At 40.0% G+C, this 23,230-nt stretch overlaps 1 protein-coding gene across 3 annotated transcripts in view; it reads left to right on the top strand.

Moving 5' to 3' along the window:
• Positions 1-23,230, top strand: part of PRKN (parkin RBR E3 ubiquitin protein ligase) — a 1,220,657-nt gene that overhangs the window by 17,566 nt on the left and 1,179,861 nt on the right. The window lies entirely within an intron of this gene.

Raw genomic sequence — 23,230 nt, 5'->3', positions numbered from 1 at the left:
TCTTATAATCCGTTCCAGAGATTGCATTAACCTAGTTTTCCTGCTAAAGTAGTTCCATGCTAACTTACCATAGTACATAAATATTTGCATTTTTGATACAATGAATTCCAAAGGTGTTAACACTAATTCAACAAAGTTTAATTTAACTCATTCAGGAGATTGCAAGATATTGTTAGTCTGTCACAAAGTCAACATCTGAAATTCTGTCTATGTTTTGATTTAGACTTTGGAAGCCCATTTTGCTTCCTAGCGAAGGAACTGTTGTTATTTTTATATAAGGTGTTTTCTCTGTGAATGAAAGGTTGGACAGGCGGGGGGTTGGTTGGGTCTGGTGAAGATGAGAAGGTTTTCTGCTTTACCTTCCTTTCTATATATAATACATAACTTTAATTTAATTTGGCTGGGAACACAGGGTACTAAGATTCTCTTCTACTTGTATTATTACAGTTAGATACTTTTGGTGCTTTATTTAACCATTCATATGTGTTCTGTTCACTCTCTTTAGTATGTATTTTACGTAGGGTTATTTGTGTTAAAAGCAATACAATAATAAAATAAGCTACTTTCCGTTTATATTAGCTATGTAAGCACTTTCTTGTTTAGCATCTCCTTTGATCTGAGTCAGCATTAATGGTCTGATCAGTGACCGTGCCAAATCTGTTTTTTTTTTTTTTTTTTTAACGTGGCTTCACACTGTACTGTTGGGCCAGCTGCTGAGAGAATTCATGGTATTGCTGTAGCTCCAAAACTTACTGAACTTTCACATATTGAGAGGAGGTTTTGGCAGTGTTGCTTAATAACAAAATATGGAGATCAATAAAATTTGGGAAAGAAACTTAAATACCTAGTTTAATTACTGATGCTTCATCCACTTTTAATGACTTTAGTGCTCATGGGAAGTACTTGATTGACAGCCCTGGAGCCTGAAGTCTTTTATTTAGCCATTGACAAAGTACAGCATAGGGAGCAGAAGTGCAGCCTCCCCAATTTGCTCCACCAGTATGTATCACACCTGTCTTAAAGGAACCATCTGTAGGCGTGAGAGACTAGCTCAGTCTCTGTGCCCATTTATTGATTATTAAATTAGTTACTAGATAGCTCACAAAGTATAGCATATACGTTACAGAGAAATAGAAGATATGATCTCTGCCCTAAAGAGATTACAATATAAACAAAGATGTGACAAGTAAAGACTAAAAGAAGAGGATTGATAGGTGGAAAGAAGGAGAAGAGTTACTATTACAAAGTTACGAGTTTTCTTCTGTACACAGCCATTGTTTTTTGTTTTAATTAATGTGCACATTATATTAATAAGGTAGTGGCAGTTCTTGTGAGGGAGTTCATTGGCATAGAAGGTGAGGAGATGAATTTGCAGGAACAAAATATTAAGGCTACGGAAGAATGGAAGTGGGGAGCCAGGCTCAGTGGATGGAGGACGGAGTAAGGGTGGATTAACACTGGAAGGGAGGAACGGGATGAGAGAGAGAAGCATGGTGAGACATATGGTGTGCAGTTAGAGTGAGTTCAGGGAGCAGAAGGAGTAGAGTAGTTGGAGGGACATGGGTGAAGTTTGGAATCAACACCAATCAGCAAAATTAAAAGAAGTCCAGTGTTCAGGTTTTGAATTTGAGGTTCTGATGACATCAAGAGGTTGCTGGGCTGTGAGGGCCTGCAGGTGTTGCTGCTGTCAACAGCTGGTAGAAAGTGAGGCATTTTGAAAGGTGGGGTCTTTAATTGGCTGCCCTAAAGGTAATCATACTTGTCCTAGCCATGTAGAGAGATGGGAAGGATGGTGCAACAAGTGGCTCCTGCCTTGTTCAGGGGAGGAGGAAGAAGGTGGTAGACTCAAATTGACATTTCCTTCATTATGCTGCTACCATCTATTTGTGAAGAACAGTAAGCTCAGTGCAATCCTTGCCTTTTCTGTTGAGACTGCGAGATAAAGGTCCAAATTAATGCCTGGTGTAATAATAGTAATGTGTTTTGTGATGTGAACACCTCTTTAAGGGAAAGTGGGCAGAGTTCGCGTAACTCAAAAAGAAAATACTGAGTTTGTTCCCTCATGATGTTGCTCTGATCACTCAAAAGTTCAATCCAGAGCTGAGCTATATTATCTACAAAATTCCTCACCACAAGAAAAAATTGATATTTTAACAAAATGGCTCTAACCTAGATTGAAGAAACTGACTTTGTTACCACCATAGTGTCTGCAAATAACCCTTTATTTTCTTCCTGCGTAGTTAGGGCACAAGACTTTAAAAATACTTTATTCCATAATTGGTCAGACTTAGCATAAGACTTCTACCATTTGCACTCTAGCCAGTGCCTTTTCTTGCTTCTCCTGTTGCAGGCCATCTGTAAACCATAGTGACCTATTAGAACAAAGCCAATCAGATACCCTTTAGGGACCATTATGTTTGATCATCTTGAACAAAAGATAATTCATTTTAGTCTCACCAGACCCTCAGTACAGTGATCTGTTGACACTTCAAATATTCTCCCTTAAAGCCATCTCATACCTAACCATTTCCACAGTCAGACCATCAAAACAAGTACATGGCCTCGACTGACTATATAATTTTTAAAGTGTTTTATTCAGATTAATTATGCTGTTAATCTTCTGTTAGATCTGATATAAATCTGCTGTAGATTTTGTGTCTGAGGCAGAATAAATCCTAAAAATGGATTAATAAATTCAGCGTGCTATTTTTTTCATTTTCTTACACTTTTTCTTATTGGGCTTTTCATTTCCCCCCATGCCTGCATTATATATGCTAAAATAGCACATGAAGCTAAAAAGTTTCTTTTACAGTACTTGCAACACTTTCCATCAGAATTATCTTGCTGGAACCAAATATCCCATCTGGTTTACTCTTTAACACAGCAAAACTCCTTAGCGAGCTGTGTAAAAGAGACTGGCTTTTGGCCCTAAGCAAGATGAGCACAATCTGTTTCCTATATTTCTAGTAAAGGAAAAGAGAAGTTCCTTCATTTTTCTCGTTATTTCATTGTGCTTGCATTTTATGCCCTTCTTTCTTATAATAGAAGCTTTCCTGCTGCTCTCCCATATTTATTCCCAAACTCAGAATTTTAATGTATAGCATGGGGCTTTGGCTATCTGACTCACATTAAACATTTTAAACTGGGGTGGCACTTGATAACCTTGTAGTATCACTTCCTATGCCATACCTGTTCTATGGATAGAGGACTTAGGTACTCTGCACTAAAATCAATGGGAATCATGTGGCTAATCCTTGCACGGCTCTTTGAAAATTTACCTCTAAGTATCTAAATTAAATTAACTGCTTCTGTCCATAACTTCTTCCTCCCAGTTGTGCTTAAGGATTCCTGAGGGTTGAGTACTCTTAATCTAGGTTGATTTTTGCACACTATACTGTGTGTATGCGCATGCGTACACATGTATTTCTGCATTTACTTACTGTATATACTCGTTCATAAGCTGAATATTTTTGGTAAAAAAGTGAAGCATCAAAGAGCGGGGGTCGGCTTATAAACAGGTCTACACCAAAATTCGATGATTTTAAACTCTGTGGAATTATTCAGTTGAATATCTAATACATTGTCATTTTGTTTAGCTGGAGCATCCACAGGCATGGAGCCCCTTAGCTCCCTGTGGCCACAGTTCGCTGTTCGCAGCCAATGGGAGCTGCGGGAAGTGGCGGACTGCCACAGGGAGCTGAGGGGCTCCAGGTCTGTGGATGCTCCAGGTAAACAAAACGTCCCGACCCGCCAGCAGTTTACCCTGGTGGGCTGGGAGCCAAAGTTTGCTAACCCATTTATTGATGTCAATACTGCAGCCTTTTAAAGTTGCAAAGGTTTTGTTTAGTGGACTAGATGGCTTGAAATGAATACTAAAAGATCAGTGCTGCAGATCCATGCATTTCACAAAATGCTACACGTTACAAGCCACTCAGAAAAATATAATGAACGATAGTACTATAGCACTGGTGTCAGTCTGCTACTATGTAGTTTGATCTCTTCAGGCATTTCTACCAATGAGCCTCGTAAGTCTCGAGCCAATATGAAAATATAACGCGCAGAGTCGATGGACTCTCTAATAAAATTTAAATAGCCTGTTTATTGCCACAGGCATGCCAATCTACAGGGCAGCTTTGAAATAAACAAAGAACAATAATAATTTGACAGTGATAAAGCAAGTGACTTTCCTATATAAAGTCCTACAAAATCTATAACTATAATAATAATAATCTGTTTTCATACTAGTATTTAAAATGAACAACGGTGAAATCAAAAGAAAATGGTCTGCTTATTACGCAGTGTTCAAACTTAAATTTGTTGAATATGCAGAAGCAAACAATAATTGTGCAGCTGCTTGTGAATTCTGTATCAATGAGAAGCAAGTAAGAATGGCGAAAAAATAAAACAACACTCAAATGGTATGGCTACACTCACACTTTCCAGCGCTGCAACTTTCGCGCTCAGGGGTGTGAAAAAACACACCCCTGAGTGCTGCAAGATACAGCGCTGTAAAGTGTCAGTGTAATCAGGGCGGCAGCGCTGGGAGCATGGCTCCCAGCGCTGCACGCTACACTCGTAGAGGATATGGTTTACGTGCAGCGCTGGGAGAGAGCTCTCCCAGCGCTGCCGCTCCAACCACACTCACAGTTGAAAGCGCTGCCGTGGCAGCGCTCCAAAATTCCAAATGTAGCCATACCCAAAGGTATACCAAGAAGCAAGAAAAAATGTCCAGTGAGGGTCTGCTTCATTTCCTGTGCTGGAGAAAGATCTCAATAATTGGGTTGTTGAATGTCGACAAAATGGGTATATTGTCACTAGATCTGGAATTCGTCAGCATGCTCTGCAAATGTCGAAAGATGACAAATGCAAGTCAGTAAAGCTGTCAGTGTTTGTCGTATCAGCGGTTGGAGTTCTTGCTTCTTGACCTGTCATGGTCTCTGTCTTCAACAGCGAACAAAAATAACGCAAAAGCTGCCGAGAGGTCTGGAAGAAAAAATTGAATCTTTCCAAAGGTTTATTATAAAATATCGAAAGGAATATGCATTTGGACTGTCACAAATAGGAGATATGGATGAAACACCAATGCCATTCGATTTCCCGAATGATAACCGGTGTTCATGAAAAAACAGTTTTAATTAAAACCACTGCCCATGGAAAAATCCATTTTACGGTGGTTTTATCATGTTTGGCAAATGGATCAAAGCTCCCCACTGCTGTTATTTTTAAAAGAAAAACCTTTCCTAAAAACATGAGATTTCCTGCTAGTGTCATTGTACAGGCACACGAAAAGGGGTGGATGGATGAAAGAGGGACTGTTGAATGGCTGGAAAAAGTGTGGCATAAGAGACCAGGAGCACTTTTCAAGAAACCTGCTATGCTCATCTGGGACGTGTTCAGGGCACACAAGACGGATGTGGTGAAAAATGTGGCCAAAAATATGAAAACTACTTTGGCTGTAATTAAAGGTGAAAGTAAGCCGGTACGGCCCAGTACGGAGTACCGGTAAAAAGAAAAGGTTCAGTAGTGTACTGGCAAATAAATGGAGCTTTCAGTACTGGCTTACTTTCACCTCTTTTGGCTGCATAACAAAAAGTTCAAACTCAAAGCTAATGAAAGCTTGGAAAGGGAAAACTCACTGTCACATTTGTTTGTTGTTTCTCTCCCTCTCCTCCTCCAGCCAGGCTGCCCAACGTGGCTAGGCTCTGCGTTCCCCCGACCCTCCCAATCAGCAGGGGCTGCATTCTAGCTTGTAACAAGGAGCAGAAGTACTGGCTGAGGGAGAAGCCTCCCCAGGTAGCCTCCTCCCTGCATAAGAACAGTTTAAATTTAGCTGTTCACCCCGTGGTCTGAGCCGCAGGATTTGGGGTTATTTCTGGCATCCTTGTTAATTTCAGTCTCGGTTGTTGGCGGGGGGTGTGACCAAAGCAGTTAATTTATATTCAATTTATATTATTGAAGATTGCCCTCCTGGAGGAGGCAGAAAAGAACTGCCCTGGATTTGGTCACCCCCCACCCCAACAACGCTCAGTAAAATTAATAAGGATGCCAGAAATAGCCCCGAATCCTGGTTCAGACTGCAGAGTGAACAGATAAGTTTAAACTGTTCCTATGCAGGCAGCAGGCTACCTGGGGAGGCTTCTTTCTCAACTAGTCCCCCTACTCCCAGCTACAAGTTAGAGGGGAGCCACTGCAGCTGCTGCTGAGTGCAAGGGTTGAGGGAAGCACTGAGCCTAGCCCTGTCAGCAGCCTGGCTGGAGGAGGAGGTAGGAGACAAACTGATGTGACAGTGAGTTTTTCCCTTCCACTGACTTTTACTAGCGCTGGATTTAAGCTCTGCGGCCAAATGGCTATTGTATTCTGCCCCTGCCTTGGTCTCACTCCCCCTTCCCCCAACAACAACTGTGAGTGAAATTAACAAGGATGCCAGAAATAACCCTGAATCCCGCGGTTCAGACCACGGAGTGAACAGCTAAGTTTAAACTGTTCTTATGCAGGCAGCAGGCTACCTGGGGAGGCTTCTCCCTCAGCCAGTCTCCCTGCTACAAGCTAGAGGGGAGCCGCTGCAGCCCCTGCTGAGTGCGGGGTCGGGGGAACGGGGAGCCTAGCTGAGTCGGGCAGTCTGGCTGGAGGAGGAGGAGGGAGGACAAGGAGAAAAAATGTGACAGTGAGTTTTCAGTTTTTCAGGCTTATTCCAGTAGTAAAGTTTTATTACAAACATACTGGTGGTAATAATAGTAGCTTCATTTTCTATATCTAAGTCATGCAATAGGAGGGATCCATGAATTATGTAGGAAAGGTGGGTTGCTTGTGTTTGGACTGTACGGGTAAGAAATGTAATTTACTTCCACCCCTGCCCCGCCCCTTCCTTCAGAGGCCCAGCCCCTTCGGGGGCGGAAGAGAGTGGGACCTGTACCGGTAAGAGATGTATTTTACTTTCACTCCGGCTGTAACACCTGGAGGCTTAACTTCAGTTCTACAACTGCTTGATGTCTGCCTGAACAAACCCTTTAAAGACAGGCTATGCAAAATGTGGTCTGAATGGATGTGCTGAGGCATGGCAAAGGTGACAAAAGATGAGAATCTTATGAAGCCCAAAATCAATCTGGTCGCCCAGTGGGTCAAGGACGCATGAGTGTCCATTCCTTCGGAAATGATAGAAAAATCATTTAGGAAATGCTGTATCAGCATTGCACTCAATTGGTCAGAAGATGATGCCATATTTAATGATGACACAACAGAGGCTGATGAGAAGGAATCTGAGTCTGAAGACGACACTGCCGACATCTACGATGACAGTGTAGGTGCAACTGTGACTGAAGCTGAGTTTAATGAACTGTTTGGTGAATCAGATAATGATTCAGAATTTGAAGGATTTTAAGACTTTTTAAAGTCTCGTATTGTTCTAAGGTACTTGTTTTAAATATCCATTTACTGATTTTAAACATTGACTGTAATTTTGAAGGTGAATACATATTTCTTCAGTTATTATAACAACAGGTTTTTCATTAGATTACATTAAAATAATTCTAGCAAAACTTTTGAGTGTTTCTTGTGACACCAACTTTTAAAATATAGCAGAGGTCAGAAAACTTTGGCTCCCTGCCTGTCAGGGTAAGCATTGGCGGGTCAGGGCATTTTGTTTACTTGGAGCGTCTGCAAGTACAGAGCCCCTCAGCGCCTAGTGGCCTCTGTTTGCCGTTCCCAACCAATGGGTGCTCACTTCCCGCAGCTCCCATTGGCTGGGAACAGCAAACCGCAGCCACTGGGTGCTGAGGGGCTCCGTGCTTGTGAATGCTCCAGGTAAACAAAATGTTCAGGCCCACTAGCGGCTTACCTAATGGGCTAGGGGCCAAAGTTTGCTAACCCCTGAAATATAGGGTCAGCTTATGAACGGGGCATACAGTTTTTGCTATTTTTACCTATCTATCTTGGGGGGTTGACTTATAAATGAACGGGCTAATGAACGAGTGTATACAGAATATTTGTCTGTTTATCATTCCTTATATGTTATTCTAATGAAATACTTTCCTTTCTCACTTAAAAAATATTATAATATTAAAATATTCCCAGTGTGTTTTTAATTAACATTTTATCAGGCCAAAGAACAATTGTTGTGGATGAACAGGTTCTTCCATTTGCTGGGATTTTGTGTTCTTAGAAGGTAGAATCTTGGCATAGTGAATAGTAATCTGCAACACTGTGTAAAAATTATTTTGTGACATTAGATTCAGTGAAATCCATAGAGCTGTGACGCCATCACACTTATTAGACCCACTGACAATATGAATCTCTTTCTCCTGTCACTAAGTAAAATATTTTCTTAAGAGCTTACTGAATCTATGTCCTACAATATTTTAATGTTTGATGGCATCTTTACAAAAATATTTTTGTTACAGTCCACTTTTAAACCTTTAACTTCATGAACTTTCCAACTTTCATTTCAACATGACACTGATCCCAAAATATTTTGGTCATACCTGAATTTTCAAAATTAAAGAAGAACTCACCGTCTTTGTGTTTGTTTAGTGTAAAAGAAAAGGGAGCAAAGTAAACGGAACTTCGGTGGACAATACAGAAACCATTTTAGCATTGATGTAATTCTTTTAAGCAATTAAAAAAAAACTTGTACTCAACAATATGTGTGTCATAGTATAATTCCCCACTCTGAACCTTAGCGTCCAAAAGATGGGGTACCAGCATGAATTCCTCTACGCTCAATTACCAGCTTAGTACTTGTAGCGCTGCCACCAACCAGGAATTCCAGTGCCTGGTACACTCTGGTCCCCCCAAAACCTTGCCTGGGGAACCCCAAGACCGACTTGGATCTTATCAAGAGAAAGGAAACCCTTTCCCCCACCCTTTCCCTCCAGGCTTCCCTCCCTGGGTTACCTGAAGATCACTGTGATTCAAAACTCCTTGAACAAAACAGAGGAAATTTACCTTCCCCTCCTTCTCTTTCCCCCTCCCAGACTCTCCCTGAGAGAGAAAGTAATCCTGACACAGAGAGAAATTAACCTTCTCTCCCTTTCCCTCCTTTTCTCCCACCAGTCCCTGGTGAATCCAGACCAGGTCCCCTGGGGTCTCACCAGAATAAAAAAACAATCAGGTTCTTAAACAAGAAAAGCTTTTAATTAAAGAAGGAAAACCAGTAAAAATTATCATTGTAAATTTAAGATGGATCAGGTACAAGGTCTTTCAGATATAGACATTGGGAATACCCTCCCAGCCTAAGTATACAAGTACAAATTAAAATCCTTTTAGCAAAATATAATTTTGAGCTCCTTTCAGCCAAATACACAGTTGAACTTCTTCCAGCCAAATTCACATTTGCAAATAAAGAAAACAAACATAAGCCTAACTCGCCTTATCTATCTAGTACTTACTATTTTAAATTTATAAGAGCCTGTATCTGAGAGACTGGAGAGAAACCTGGTTGCACGTCTGGTCACTCTCAGAACCCAGAGAGAACAACAACCAAAAACTAACAGCACACGCAAAAACTTCCCTCCCTCAAGATTTGAAAGTATCCTGTCCCCTGATTGTTCCTCTGGTCAGGTGACAGCCAGGCTCACTGAACTTGTTAACACTTTACAGGCAAAAGAAATATAAAGTACTTTTGTTCTATTAACTCTTACTATCTGTTTATGACACTGTGAAATTATTATGTATTATTAATTCCTATTTCATTTCAAACATATTATTTTAGAACCAATTATTTTTATGAATCCCCTGAACTAGGATAAAATAGACAACCTGCTGCAAACCAATTTAAGATATGATTGCAGTGTACACATGAGAAAGTTGGGGTTTATATGAATACAGCTTATTTCATTTCTTGAGGTGAATATGATCAGGCAGCCTTTCAGGGAGAAGGAACTGTGCATAAGGAGAAAGCTTTAATTTACTTTACTATTTACATCAGGGTTTCTCAAAGGGGTTGCCACTTGTGAAGGGAAAGCCCGTGGCAGGCCAGACTGGTGTGTTTACCTGCCCTGTCCACAGGTCCGGCCGATCGCAGCTCCCACTGGCTGCAGATCGCTGCTCCAGGCCAATGAGAGCTGCTGGAAGCGGAGGTCGCTCCCATTGGCCCAGAGCAGCGATCGGCCGGACCTGCAGACGGGGCAGGTAAACACATCGGCCCGACGCACCAGGGGCTTTCCCTACACAAGCAGCGACCCCCGTTTGAGAAACCCTGATTTACATAAACATGGGGTGGTCAGATACAAGATCAAGAAATGTTTGTTTTCTTTGTTTATTTTACTTAAACTAAACTATTATGTATGTCTACTTGCTGCATATCATTATTTGAGAATTAAGGGTTTGTGAGCTTCTTTACAATGACATCATACAGTCAAATAAAATGATATAAATGTTTCAAAAGCAGATTTTGTTTTCACAGAATTACTTTTCAGTAAGTGTATTTATTACAATAATATAAAAATGATTTAACTATGTTAAGAGAACCCAGGCACCCATTGGGTATGCTTGTCACTTGCTTTTACAAAAGGGCAGTAAGAAGATCCAAGATGTCTCCTTACTCCTCTGCATAAGCTACTCACATTCTTGGTGACAACGCAGACAGGAGAAAGAACATGAGTACTTGTAGCACCTTGGAGACTAACAAATTTAAGTTAACTCTAAGGTACCACAAGCACTCCTGTTCTTTTTGCGGGTACAGACTAACACGGCTGCTATTCTGAAACAGAAGGGAGAAGAGCTTTCACAGGACATGCTACACCTCTCTTGCGCAGGAATGAATGGGAGGAGGTAGAGAATGAGCAGAGATTTGATTCAAAGGAGAGCTAGTGTGAATGGGGAAGTAATCTGTTACTGGTATAGATAAGTATCAGATCGCTTTACCCCCTCCTCCTTCAAAGGAAGCAAGGAACCAGGGAACAAATTGTGAGTTTAGGGTCACAGTTAGTTCTCTGATCTGCTTTTGGAGCAGCACAGCTATCCACTGTCCATTATTCAGGGCAGATTTTTATGTCACAATCAGCACTTTATTATTGTATATGAAATTTAGCACTGGAACTCCTATTGTAATCAGAGAGGGTTTTTTTTTTTAAAAAAAAACTATATGTAAATCAGATTTGCTAAACCATGTGAACTGCTTATCTATGGAATGCACAAATTCTGTGATCACATTTGAGATTTTTTTTGTTTTAAAATATGTACTTGTAATTATTTTTAATTGTTTAGTGTTTTTTAAAGAAGGTAAAATATCAGATGCATATCACGTAACATATATTGAGCACAGAAATAATAGAAGTGGGGTGAACTTACAAACTGGTAATCACTAAACATGTATGAACATTAGTACTATATTAGGTAAAACACTGTACAGAGAATTGGAAAGTTTTATAAACCCTTTCACTGGTGTTTATCCACCAGTGCTGTTTGCCATCATCCATTAATACTGAATATTAAGATGTACATGTTCAGTTGCATAGAGGGTTTAACTGTACCTAGATATACCTTGAATGTTCAAGGTCAAGTGGTCTGTTAATAATCTAATATGTCTACACTGCGCACCTTACAATGGCGTGGCTGTGCTGCTGCAGTCACACCGTTGTAAGGTGTGCTGTGTGGCTGCTCTTTATTGCCAGGAGAGAACTCTCCCAGCAATAAAATAAAAACACCTCCAGTGAGGGGCGGTAGCTGTGTCCCTAAAACTTCTATTGTTCAGGGGGTGTTTTTTCACACCCCCGAGCAAAAAAAGTTTTACAGACGAAAAGTGCCAGTGTAGACAAAGCCATACATTAGGGTTATTGAAAGTTCAATGTTCTCTGGCAGTCTGCTATGCTATCTTATTTCAGAACCACTACATAATCTAGAATTGCTGTCTTAAAGATGTTTCAGAACACTGAAAAATTTTCTAAAGCACCTAACTGACTTAGGAATCTTAAGTCCTAGTTTCAAATTGACTTAAGTCCTAACGAGTCCAAGTCTCATTGAAAGTCAGTTCTAAGTCATGTAGGCCGTTTTGAAAATGTTATTCACTGCATTTATCATTAAAGCACTCTGTAAAGACTGACTTAAAGGAGGCCTGAGTGATGTGATATAGAAAGTTACACTGATATAACATAACATAACATATGACTTTAAAACTGGTTCAGAAGTCTGTGTGGACACGCTTATTGTGGGTTTAAAGTGACTTATTTCAGTTTAGTTTAAGCTGAATAGGAAAAATTAGCTGCTTTTTCCAACCAACATTCTTCAACCCATTGAGGCGGCAAGGGCATTTCTCCTATTTGCCCTCTCCCACCTCCACCTTCTTTCCAGGAACAGTGCATTCTCCTGTGGTCTGACCAAACATGCCCCCTGCTCAGCTATGATGGTGGTGAGGGATTTTAAGTTCAGTTCTAGCTTCATATGGAGGTTATCAAGTCTTGGTATTTTATAGAAAACTGGCAATCACGGATCATTTTGAGTTCCAAAAGATGGAAATACTTACATGTAAACAGTTAAACTCACACCTAAAAGTATCCATTCATATCCTGACAATATAGCAACTTCATAACAATTTAACCCCACATATTCTTAAACCAAAGTGAAAGATGAATCTGGATGGTTCAAAGTCGATCTTCAGTATGGAGGCCTTTGTATGCAGTAGGCAGGTGTAGGAACAAGAAATTGAAAGTGAGAGAGCTCAGTGAACTCAAAGTTAGATAATATTTCCTTCTTCAGCTTTTTCATAACATATGAGAGAGTGACCATGTAACTGTTAAGTCAATATATTTAACTTGCATAGTGAATAAGTTTCCAATGGTAATGATGTTTCAAACGTTTTGATCCAATTATAACATTGTTTAGAGTTCTGTGTTTTACTGTTTTGGCTGCTAGTATAAAATGTTTGCATAGAGATTTAAGAGATTCATTGATGGGATTCCTTGGAAATCCCCAAAAGCTATTTCGCTGTAATAAAGGGGATGTCTAAGTTTGTGAATTGTTCATTTGGCTGGTCCTGAAATGTTTGCATTTTTTTTTTACATGTGTATTGTTCAAGAAAGTGGGTGTCATCACAGCTGCAGTCCCTCAAACAACATGAGGGAGCTATGGTATCAGTGACATTTAGCTTTCATGGGAGGATATAACATCATGACGTTCTGCCTGTTTCCCAGACCATCGTAGATGAAAACATCTAGATAAAAATCTCCGCAGTATTTGCTTTTCAAATTCAATAGAATTGTATGTAGTTTATTCTCCCATACAGAGATCCATGCTAATTTGTTTAGTTAAAACTTTCTTTTTGTTTTGATTTTTGCTTAAATGAATAAATAGTCTAAATGTCTGAGAGAGTACAGCACTCTTGGGAAATGACAAGTGATATTGATTTAACATCTTCTCATTCCCTCAAGCAGAACAGCTGCAAAATATTTTCAATTTCTTCTTATTTCTGGCTACAGATTACACAGACTTGTGTTGCAGATGGCAGGGATGGACAAGATAGGATACTATTGACAGTTGTGAGTGTTTGAGTTCAAAGCACCGGAGATGGGCTTTGTACAAAAAAAGTTAGATCAAATCCCAATCAAGAGTACCAGTGTTAAGCTGCTCTTTTGTATCTGTAAATATGAATGCAAGTAAAAGTGGATAGTAATAAAGCTGAACATACAAACATTCATTCTTTAAAATCTTGGAATTCAGTTTTTTATTCTAACCAGCAGAATTGAACTGTGCCTTCTCCTTTCCTCCACCCCCCATTAAAAAAAATGTATAAAAGCTATGTTTAAGTAATATTAGTATTCTGGAAAATCCACTACAGACTGACAACTTAAAGCTCTGATTAGTGTAAAAATGGTTGAAAGAGCAATGCAAAAAGTAGTTAAACAATTTTAATAATCAGTTTTTTTGTCATCATTTGGATTAGAAATGTGGTAAAATTCCCCATCTAAACATTTTTGCCTCTTAATTGTTTCATATGGAAAGTATTCTGTTAAACTGAAAATTGGAGTAAAGTTTTCCAGTCAAAGAAATCTGTTTCTGAATGCTAACATAATAAACACATCCACAGTGTATCCAAATACACTAATGTTTGACATTTCAACTTTCAGATTAGCCAAATCTTAATAGGTGGGGAAAGGTTAGCTATTTTTAGTGAACCAGGATAGATCTGTTATGTTGTTAACCTCACCCTGTTGTACAGTGTGGGGCAGTGGTGTAGGATGCCAAGTTTTGTCTGAAAACTGGAATAACTGAAGTCCTTTGGGGCTTTCAGTGTCCCAGGATTCATGGGAGGCTTCTGCCACTTTTGCTTGTAACATTGTTTATCTATCTGCCTTTCCTTGTTAACTTCTTTCAATAAGAATGATGCCCTAAGAGTGATGCCCCTGTAGTGAACTAAGGAAGTTGCCATGAATTATTAATAACCAGCAGAGTTTAATGTGGTTTTAGAGCCCCTGAAGGAGTAAGAATAGTGTACTCTGTAAAACCATTCTGTTCACCTGATCTTGACAAATTGGGAGCATCAAAAACACGCTCCTACTTGTTAACACTAGAGGGGGGGAAAGGTGACTGGGGGATGCATCAATATGATCCCTTTTGTAGAATCTCAAAAGGATAATGGTGAGCAGTGTTTCATAAATAACTGTCTCTCCTATCTTTGTACTTTAATGCACTACGCTAATACCTTTCTGTCAAGATAAACTTTATGGTTCCATTTCTGTTTTACAGTTTAAGAAAAAGCTAAAAGAAAGGACAGTTAATAACTTTCCCATATCACAGTTGCTTATGCTTATAAGATTTGATACATTAAAATATTTTTTCTCTTGTGTAAAACCTAGTAGGCAACAGGAGCAAATATGGGTATCTTTTAAAAAGCAGTAGCAATTGTCTTTCAGTAGACCAGCTTACATGGGAATGATGATGGGCACGTTAAGAGTTCCAGCAACATTAAGATATAAAATATGTGGTGCTATAATATACAAAGAGATGTAGTTTAAGATGATCTAATCATGAGCACTCTTGGTACTTATCACAGAATGCTGCAGTTGAATTGTTTTTTGTAGAGAGAGATGCACTGTAGTTTATTAATATGTGCGGATGTGTGTAGATAGGTGCGTGTCAGTCCTTCTGTCTCAACTTACTGTGTCTAGTCTAGTTCCTCCATTGCATAGCCATTAATTTACAAGTTTAACAACCTTCCACAACCAGACCAAACTTAGGCAGCTTGCCAATTGATACAAAAAAGTGCTTCTGTTAAGTGAACAGAGTTACTGTATTTACTGTAGCAGTTTGTACCAATGCCCATAGTAACACCTACTGGAAAGGTTTTCATGCAGTAGTACACTACCCATGGTGTAACTGGAATATAGTGGTGCAAGATTACTCAAATACTTCCTTTTAGTTTCTTCCTAAGAATCTGTGCAGATTGGGATTTATGTGAATTTGTCAAATCTGAAAAGTCATTGTTACTCACTGTGAGTGTAGCCTGTAAATTACCAGTCTGCCAGTCATGCTGGGAAACAAATTGTATTTCTACTGCAGCAACACCTTTGTTAAACCATCCCACTGGTTTGATAATTTGAGATTACTGGTAGTCTGTCCAGCAATCAAGAGTAACAAGTTATTTCATCAACCTTTGTTGGATATTTTACATACATTTTTGTAGTCTAAATCCTATTTCTGGTTTTCAGAAGTTTTATTAATTTTCCAGTGTTTCCAAATTTCATCCCCATTTCCAAGTGCACCTCTACCCCGATATAATGCTGTCCTCAGGAGCCAAAAAATCTTACTGCATTATAGGTGAAACCGCATTATATCGAACTTGCTTTGACCTGCCGGAGTGTGCAGCCCCGCCTCCTCCGGAGTGCTGCTTTACCACCTTATATCCGAATTCATGTTATATCAGGGTAGAGGTGTATGTAGAAACTTTTCTTAAATGGCAGACAAAATAAGTAGCAATCCAAGTACGTAAAAAGAACCCCCTTCTCTGTTCTTTGGAGTGTGGCTAAGTGCTTCCATCCTGTGCATCTTCTAAGCACTCTTCTTTTCTCTCGACTGAAATCAGCTTTCCATAAAGTATTTCATAAAAGGTTCCCATGTAATTTCAGTTTTTTCAACTTTGTTTTTCAGCTTGTAGATTGTTCTTGTACACTGCCATTTGAGTTAGCAGTTCTTTATATTCCATAGGTAAATCATTTGTAATACAATTTTTTGTGTTTGTTTTAGATTCTTTTAGATTGAATTTTTTGGGATTTTCTTTCTTTCTTTTTTTAACTAGAATGACTGGGTTGGAAAAGGTCATGCTTTGGTTTTCTCCCTCCTCTTCCCCACTCTTGGCCCCCTTGCTCAGAGAAAAATTACTATATATTTTCTTGCACCCAGTACAGTATTTATTTGGAACTTTTCCCAAATATTAATATTTGTCCCCAAAATCATGCTGAAACCTTGATGTCCATAGATTTAGATGATTTTTCGAAAACACTGGAACACATTTTCACTTTCTGAAGGCGAGCTCTTGACTGAAAAACACTAACTCCTACTTTCATGTGAGTGCATATTTTTCTGTCATTTTGGGGGGGCATGGACTGTATTGCCCAGTCTTGGCTGAGTGACATTAAATAAAAGGGTTTTACAATTTAGGGCCTGAATCTGCAAACATTGGTGTGTGTGAGTAACCACACACATGTGAGTAGTTGCACTGAATTGCGTGAGACTACTCACAAGTGCAAAGCTACTTACGTGCATAAGTGGTTGCAGTATCTGAGTCTGTTTGTTTGGGACAGAGAACGATGTCTCTTGTTTACTTGATATCGGTCCCAATCTTGACCACTTCTGGTAAAATTCTCATTTAATTAATGAGGGGTTTGTCTTGAAGATTTTACAACTGTGCCCTTTATTTTGATAATCTATTCCTTTCACTGTAGTTTAAATGCAAAGAATTCATGTTTAGCCATTAGCATATTTGCTTCAAAAAATTAGTTGTACAGTGCCAGTTATGTGATATTTGGGGTTCAGGGAACTATGAAATCTGACTAAAGAATATGATCTGAATATGGCAAGTAAAGCAAATGTATAATCTTTATAAAAATACTAGAGACAGTATTCCAGATAAGGGCCTGATCCAAAGTCTACTAAAGTCAATGGAAAGTTTTCTGGAGTGAGAGCCTCACCTCCTCTCTAGCTCCTTTACACTACAGCCAAAAGTGGCATGAAGAGGCCTTAAAAGACTTCCCCCAGAGTATGCATTTCAGAAGACAGCTATAAGGCTGCCTTCTAATCATCCACTCACACTCCCTGGCATAGGGAGCATGTTGGGGTTTGAGGGTTCTGTGAGGTTATGCCTGCAGCCCTCAGCACTGTGGAGATTCTACGCAGTGCTACAGCTCACGGGGCAGTGCAAGAAGGTTGCCATAACTCCAAGCTGTCTAAATTATGTCTGTCTAGTCCCAAGAGCAGCACAGGATCAAGAGGGCATAAAAATTGCTTAAAGCCCCACAGTCCCACCTCTTCTTGGATGTCAGGTTTTGAGCTGTGCCCCTTAGAAGCCCAATATAAAATGTTAACCCTATTGATTTCAGTGGGCTTTGATTCAGGCTCTAAGATAAATGTCTACAGGTAATACATAAATATTAACTGGCTCCAAGAGAAACAACAGTAAATTATTTCCCAAGGGTATTAAAAACAAATCCTACAGTTGTGGTACATTGCCTGAAACAGATATCTTCAAATACAACAGCTATTTGATTGTTTCTGGGGTACTTGTCAGATAAGGGTAAGGATTTTGTACCCACCTGGAAAGTAGCAACCTTGTGATGGTTTGTGGGGAGGAGAGCAGGCTCCAAAGCCCGTCAGGATGATGAGTTATCTTTCCTTCTTCCCTAATGCAGGATTTGGCTTAAGAGAACCAAGTAGGTCCTTTTTGCATGTTTGACTATATTGGTTTATTGCCCTCCTTACTTGGACTACTGCCAACTTGTACAGGCTAGCACATTAATTTATCATTATATTTCTCAGAATTGTCCAGTGGGATTTTGAGAAAAAAAAACTTTAAGCTCAGCGTTGTTGATTGTTACATTTTTCTATTTTTCTTAAAGCCAGATGGCTGAAACAATACAAAAAGTATTTTATGTCACATTATACTATTTGTTTAAATTCAGCCAGCAGGTTATTAATATGTGCTCAGATGCGTAATGTTATTCATATGAGTAATCCCCTTGTCTTCAGTAAGGGAAGTGCTGAAATTTACTATATCCAGAGTACTATGAAATGTACAAATAAACTGGAAAAAAAACTAATCTTTCTCAATTATAGTAATTTTGGGTGCTGCTGTCAGGATCATAGGTAAATATTCAGGAAAGAACTATGATTGTAAGTTGATGATGTTTTAACTCGTTAACTTTTGTGAAAAGGCACTGTTTAAAGGCAAACATTAAACCTGTCATTTCTTTTACTGAAAACTCGTTAATATTATTTCCTATGTACCTATAAAGACATTGATACAGAACGTTTAGTCAACTTTTTAAAATCTTGTTTTATTGTGGGTTTAATAGTTAAGGGAATTTTGTTGGAGAATATCACTTTCTTAAATCTAGGTTGAGGGCCAATTAATTTGCAACTTGATTTTCTTGGTAAAATTGGAGAGTTATAGTCCTGAAGAGTAGAAAGCAGTGCACTAAAATCAAAGAAGCTTGGCATACTTCAACAAACATAATCAGTCTTTTGTCTTGTTCATAATCTGTCAGTAAAACGTAGCCTGCATATTTGAAATGAAGACGGTCTATTAATTTAAAACTGATTGGAACATCTTCAAGAAATGATGAGGGTAAATCAAGAAAATTAAATACACTCAGTAATGGGAAATGTGTAATATGTAATGGAATACCAGCTGCATAAGATGTTACAGTAGATGAAGCTTTCACTGATGATAACATGGTGCATTGTATATGAATAAGCCCTGTATCTTTAGATTTGCTTATTTGTTTTAGTTAGCAGAGGAAGAACATAAGTCACATTGTAAGGATATGTATCATTCTATCTGTTAGCTCAGCTACTGACTTCCATGGTTCTAGTCCACATTTGTATCAGAGAACTACTTAATTTTTTTCAGATATATTTAACCCACCCTGTCCGTAAAATAAGCTGAAAAAGCTAAACTTTCAATTTTCATTTGGAATTTATCCCTATTTGTTGAAATTCTGTTAACCATTCTACAGAGAGAGTTGCATTCAGATGGGAAGTTATTAATTTTGTTCTTCATTATTTCATTAAAATAACAGGAGAAATGATGAAGAAAGTCAGCTTACCAAGATGTATCTTGATCTAACATAGTATAAACAACTCAAATATTTGACATCCTTCTTCTCTTCTCTGTTTGCAATCTTACACAGAAAAGGGATTAAGTCAGGCAGTCCATTTCTTTTAAAACAACAAAGTTTTATTACTTATAGTTTAAAATAGTTTATAGTATTTGACCAGCTTTGAACTATTTTTTTCATGCGATTATACCGACAGTAGGCTAATTTTAGACTACTTCCTTATCTTTTTTAAATCTTTACTATGTGAATTAAGTTATTCCCTTCCTTGCCATTATATTTACAGTCTTTGCTTCCAGAGTATATTAATTTCCCAAAACCTTTTATTTACATTTTCAGTTGATATTGAAGTACACATTATTTTCTAATTATAACAAACATTTCATACATATTAGTATTACATATAACATTTCAGACATATTAGTATTACATATAAAAAGACTAGGTTTAAAAGACATCATTAAGGGTGCAAAGTCCAGCACTGAGAAGTTAGGAAATGCCAGAATTCAAGTTGCCTATGCAACCTTAGTTCAGCCCACTTGTGCATATGCATTCTAGTACAGTCTTTACTTACATAATCACATACTGTTTTTTCTACAGGATAGTGCCGCTGAGAGCGGGTTCGGGCCCTGGTGAAAAATTTTTTCGAGCTCCCCAGGAAGGGCAGACTGGCTAAACGGGGCCGATGAAGCCGGGCCTTGAGCCCCCTTCCGGACCACCGGGCCTCGGTAATTTGTACCGGCTTCCCCCACCTCGTAGGCCCTGAGGGCCCATGCCTCATTCAGTGCACAGAATGGATGGTGCCCACTTACTGAGCAACTGTTCAATATTATGTTTTCTCCTTGTTGTTCAGTGTATGCCCCAGAAGTTATTTGCTGAACACTATTTGAACCCTACTCTCTGAAGACATAATTATTAATTTCCTCATGGGATTTTCTGTGGTTCTCATTACTCTAATACTGCAGTTCTCAAGCGTCATTGCACTGCAATCCCCTTCTGACAACAAAAATTATTACATGACTCCAGTGCCCTGTGTTACTCTACCTCCCTGCTTGGGGCAGAAGCCGAAGTCCAAGCCCTGCTGCCCGGGGTGAAGCCCTTAGTCTTCCACTTTAGGTCCACACGTCGGGGTTTGGTCTACAGCCCCACATGCCAAAACCTGAGTCTTGCTGCCTGGGGCTGAACCTTGAGCCCGAGCTCGAGCTGAGCTACCCAGGACTGACACCTGAGCCTCGCCATATGGGGCGAGAGGGGGAGTCAAGACCAAGCCTAAGCCCGCCCCCTGGGGAACTGAAGCCCAAATCCGAGTCCCACCACCAGGGGATGAAGCCCTTGGACTTTGGCTTCAGCCACAGGCAGTGGGGCTCAGGCTTCAGCTTTCTGCTCTAGGCCCCAGCTAGTATAACACCAGTGCTGGTGACCCCATTCAAAAGAACTCATGACCCACTTTGGTATTGTGACCCACAGTTTGAGAACCACAGCTATAGTATGTGAGTTCTTCACAATAATTAATTTATTTTCACAATATCCTTGTGAGACGGAGACAGGGCCGGCTCCGGGCACCAGCTCAGCAAGCTCTTCGGCGTCGGGTCCCCGGGTCCCTCTCAGAGGGAAGGACCTGCTGCCGAATTGCTGCTGAAGAAGAAAGCGGCACAGTGGAGCAGCCGCCAATCGCGATTGTGGCTTTTTTTTTCTTTCTTTTTTTTCCGCTGCTTGGGGCGACAAAAACCCTGGAGCTGGCCCTGGATGGAGAGGTGGCATTATCCCCATTTTACAGATGAGGAACTGAGTAACAGAGAGATTAAAGTGAAAAGTATCCACTAATTGCGGGTGCCCATTTTGAGATACCTCCATCCTGATTTTTCAGAGTACTTAACATTATATATGCTTTATTTGTTCAAAACACAGCTCTTGTTAACTTCAGTTGCAGCTCTCAGTGATCAACGCTTCTGCAAACCAGACTCCAGGGTCTCAGATTGATCACCCAGAAAATGAGTAACACGCAATTAATGACCACCTATGAAAAGTTTGGTTCAAGAGACTTACCTACCATAACAGAGGAGCTCTTTGGAAGAGGCAGAGATAGAATCCAAATCTCCAGGACTGCATTCAACTGCCTTAATCATGAGACTATTCTTTCCCTTTTTGCTATCCCTTGTCTAATTCACTATACACCTTCCAATTTATACAGCAAATGAAACAGAGGCTCTACAGACAACTCTGTCCCCTTTACTACACATCTATGATTCATTCCTAGAGTCCTTTCTTTCTTATGCACTGAATGAAGCAGGGCCAGTGTGGAAAAACATAATATGTAATCATGTAAATAAAGACTACATCATAATGTATATGCACAAGGAGACCAAGTTAAGGTTGTAGAGTCAACCTTAATTTCGGCTTTTCCTAACTTTTGAGTGCTTGATTTTGCAGACTTAAAGCTTTGTTTTGTTTTTAAATACAGAGAAGGGTTGTGTTTAATTTCCAAGGTTTTTAAAAAAGCAAACTGAAAAAAAAATACAATTTCCATCATGTTGCATCATATGACACTCACTTTTCATCAGCAGAGTTAGAACCTTTAGATGTGCCACGCAGACCTCTGACGCCTAAGCTGATGGACTACAGATAGCAGTAGTAGGTTATCATCTTCTCTGTGGGCTGACAGTAGAGGGGAATGAGACATGTGCTTTCTAGTGCATTTCATAGATATTTGCTGAATGGATTGGGATCTTGGGTTCCATTCTAGGCTCTGGAGGAAAGTGTGCTGTTGTGGGCCCAGACAGTTCAATCCATTCCCCTGACTCTTTCTGGGTCATCCTTTCCAACCTGTCTCTGACCCAACTCTGCCTCTTTCTCGCCGCTGGCTTCTTGCCCAGTCCCATTCAGTTCATCTAACCAATCCCATCTCTGCTTCTCAGGCTTCTCTTCTCAATCTCCTTGTCCAGAAAGTCCTGGTCTCAGCACTCTGAACTCCTTGTCTCAATCTCAGTCTCCTCCTCATCCCCCAGCTCCTTGTCCCAGTCTCCTTGCCCAGTCCTGTTTTCACCCCCCACTGATTAGTCTCTCCCTCCTTGTCCTCCAGTTGCTCCCCACACACAAGCCAATGTTCCTGTTCCAGCTGACCCACAGTCCCATTCTCCTACCGAGACTTGTTGCTCAATATCTGTGTTCCCACCTTCCTCAGCTACTTCTTCTGGTTTCTTTGTCCAGTCAGACAGGGTGTCCCCTCACATCCCAGATCCTCATCAGATCTGTCTCCTCTCCCTCAAACCTTTTTTCCTCTGCCCTCTTAATTCCTAGTTTTCTTATCCAGCTAGTCCCAGTCTCCTGCCACCCACTGACTCACAGTGCCTCCCATGCACCTCCCCAACTCCCAATAGTTTTCTCCCCAGCTCCTAATCCCAGTTTCCCTCTTTTCACCTGCCAGTTTCCAATCTCAATCTGCTCCCAGACTCTATGTCCCAATCTGCTCCCTTCCCTCTCATACCTCCAGGTCTGGCTCTTCTGCCCGCTGCATTTGGATCAGGTAGCTTCGTCCTCCACAGTGCCTGGGCACCAGTGGGCAGGGGGCACAAAGAGCTCAAAGAGTAATTATCCGTGGTTTGCTGTCAGACTCGGAGGATGTATCTAGTAGGGTTCCACAGGGTCCTGTCCTAGGTCCAGTACTATTCAGTATTGTCATTAATGACTAAGATACTGGAAGAGAGAGGATGCTTATAAAATTTGTGGGTGACTTTAAGATGGGAGGGGGCTGCTAGCAGTTTGAAGAGCAGGATTAGAGTTGAAAGCAACCTTGACAAATTGGAGAATTGGTCTGCAATCAACAACATGGAATTAAATGAAGACAAATGAAAAGTACTGCAGTTAGGAAGGAAAAATCAAATGCACAACTACAAAATGGGGAAAAACTGCTATATATAATAGTGCAGAAAAGGATCCATGGTTTATCGTAGATCAAAGATCGAAAGTGAGCT

Source organism: Chelonoidis abingdonii, chromosome 3 (genome assembly GCF_003597395.2).
Source record: "Chelonoidis abingdonii isolate Lonesome George chromosome 3, CheloAbing_2.0, whole genome shotgun sequence".
Taxonomy (NCBI): domain Eukaryota; kingdom Metazoa; phylum Chordata; order Testudines; family Testudinidae; genus Chelonoidis; species Chelonoidis abingdonii.
Note: the sequence above shows the minus strand (reverse complement) of the source record. Positions and strands in the feature narration are given on the sequence as shown.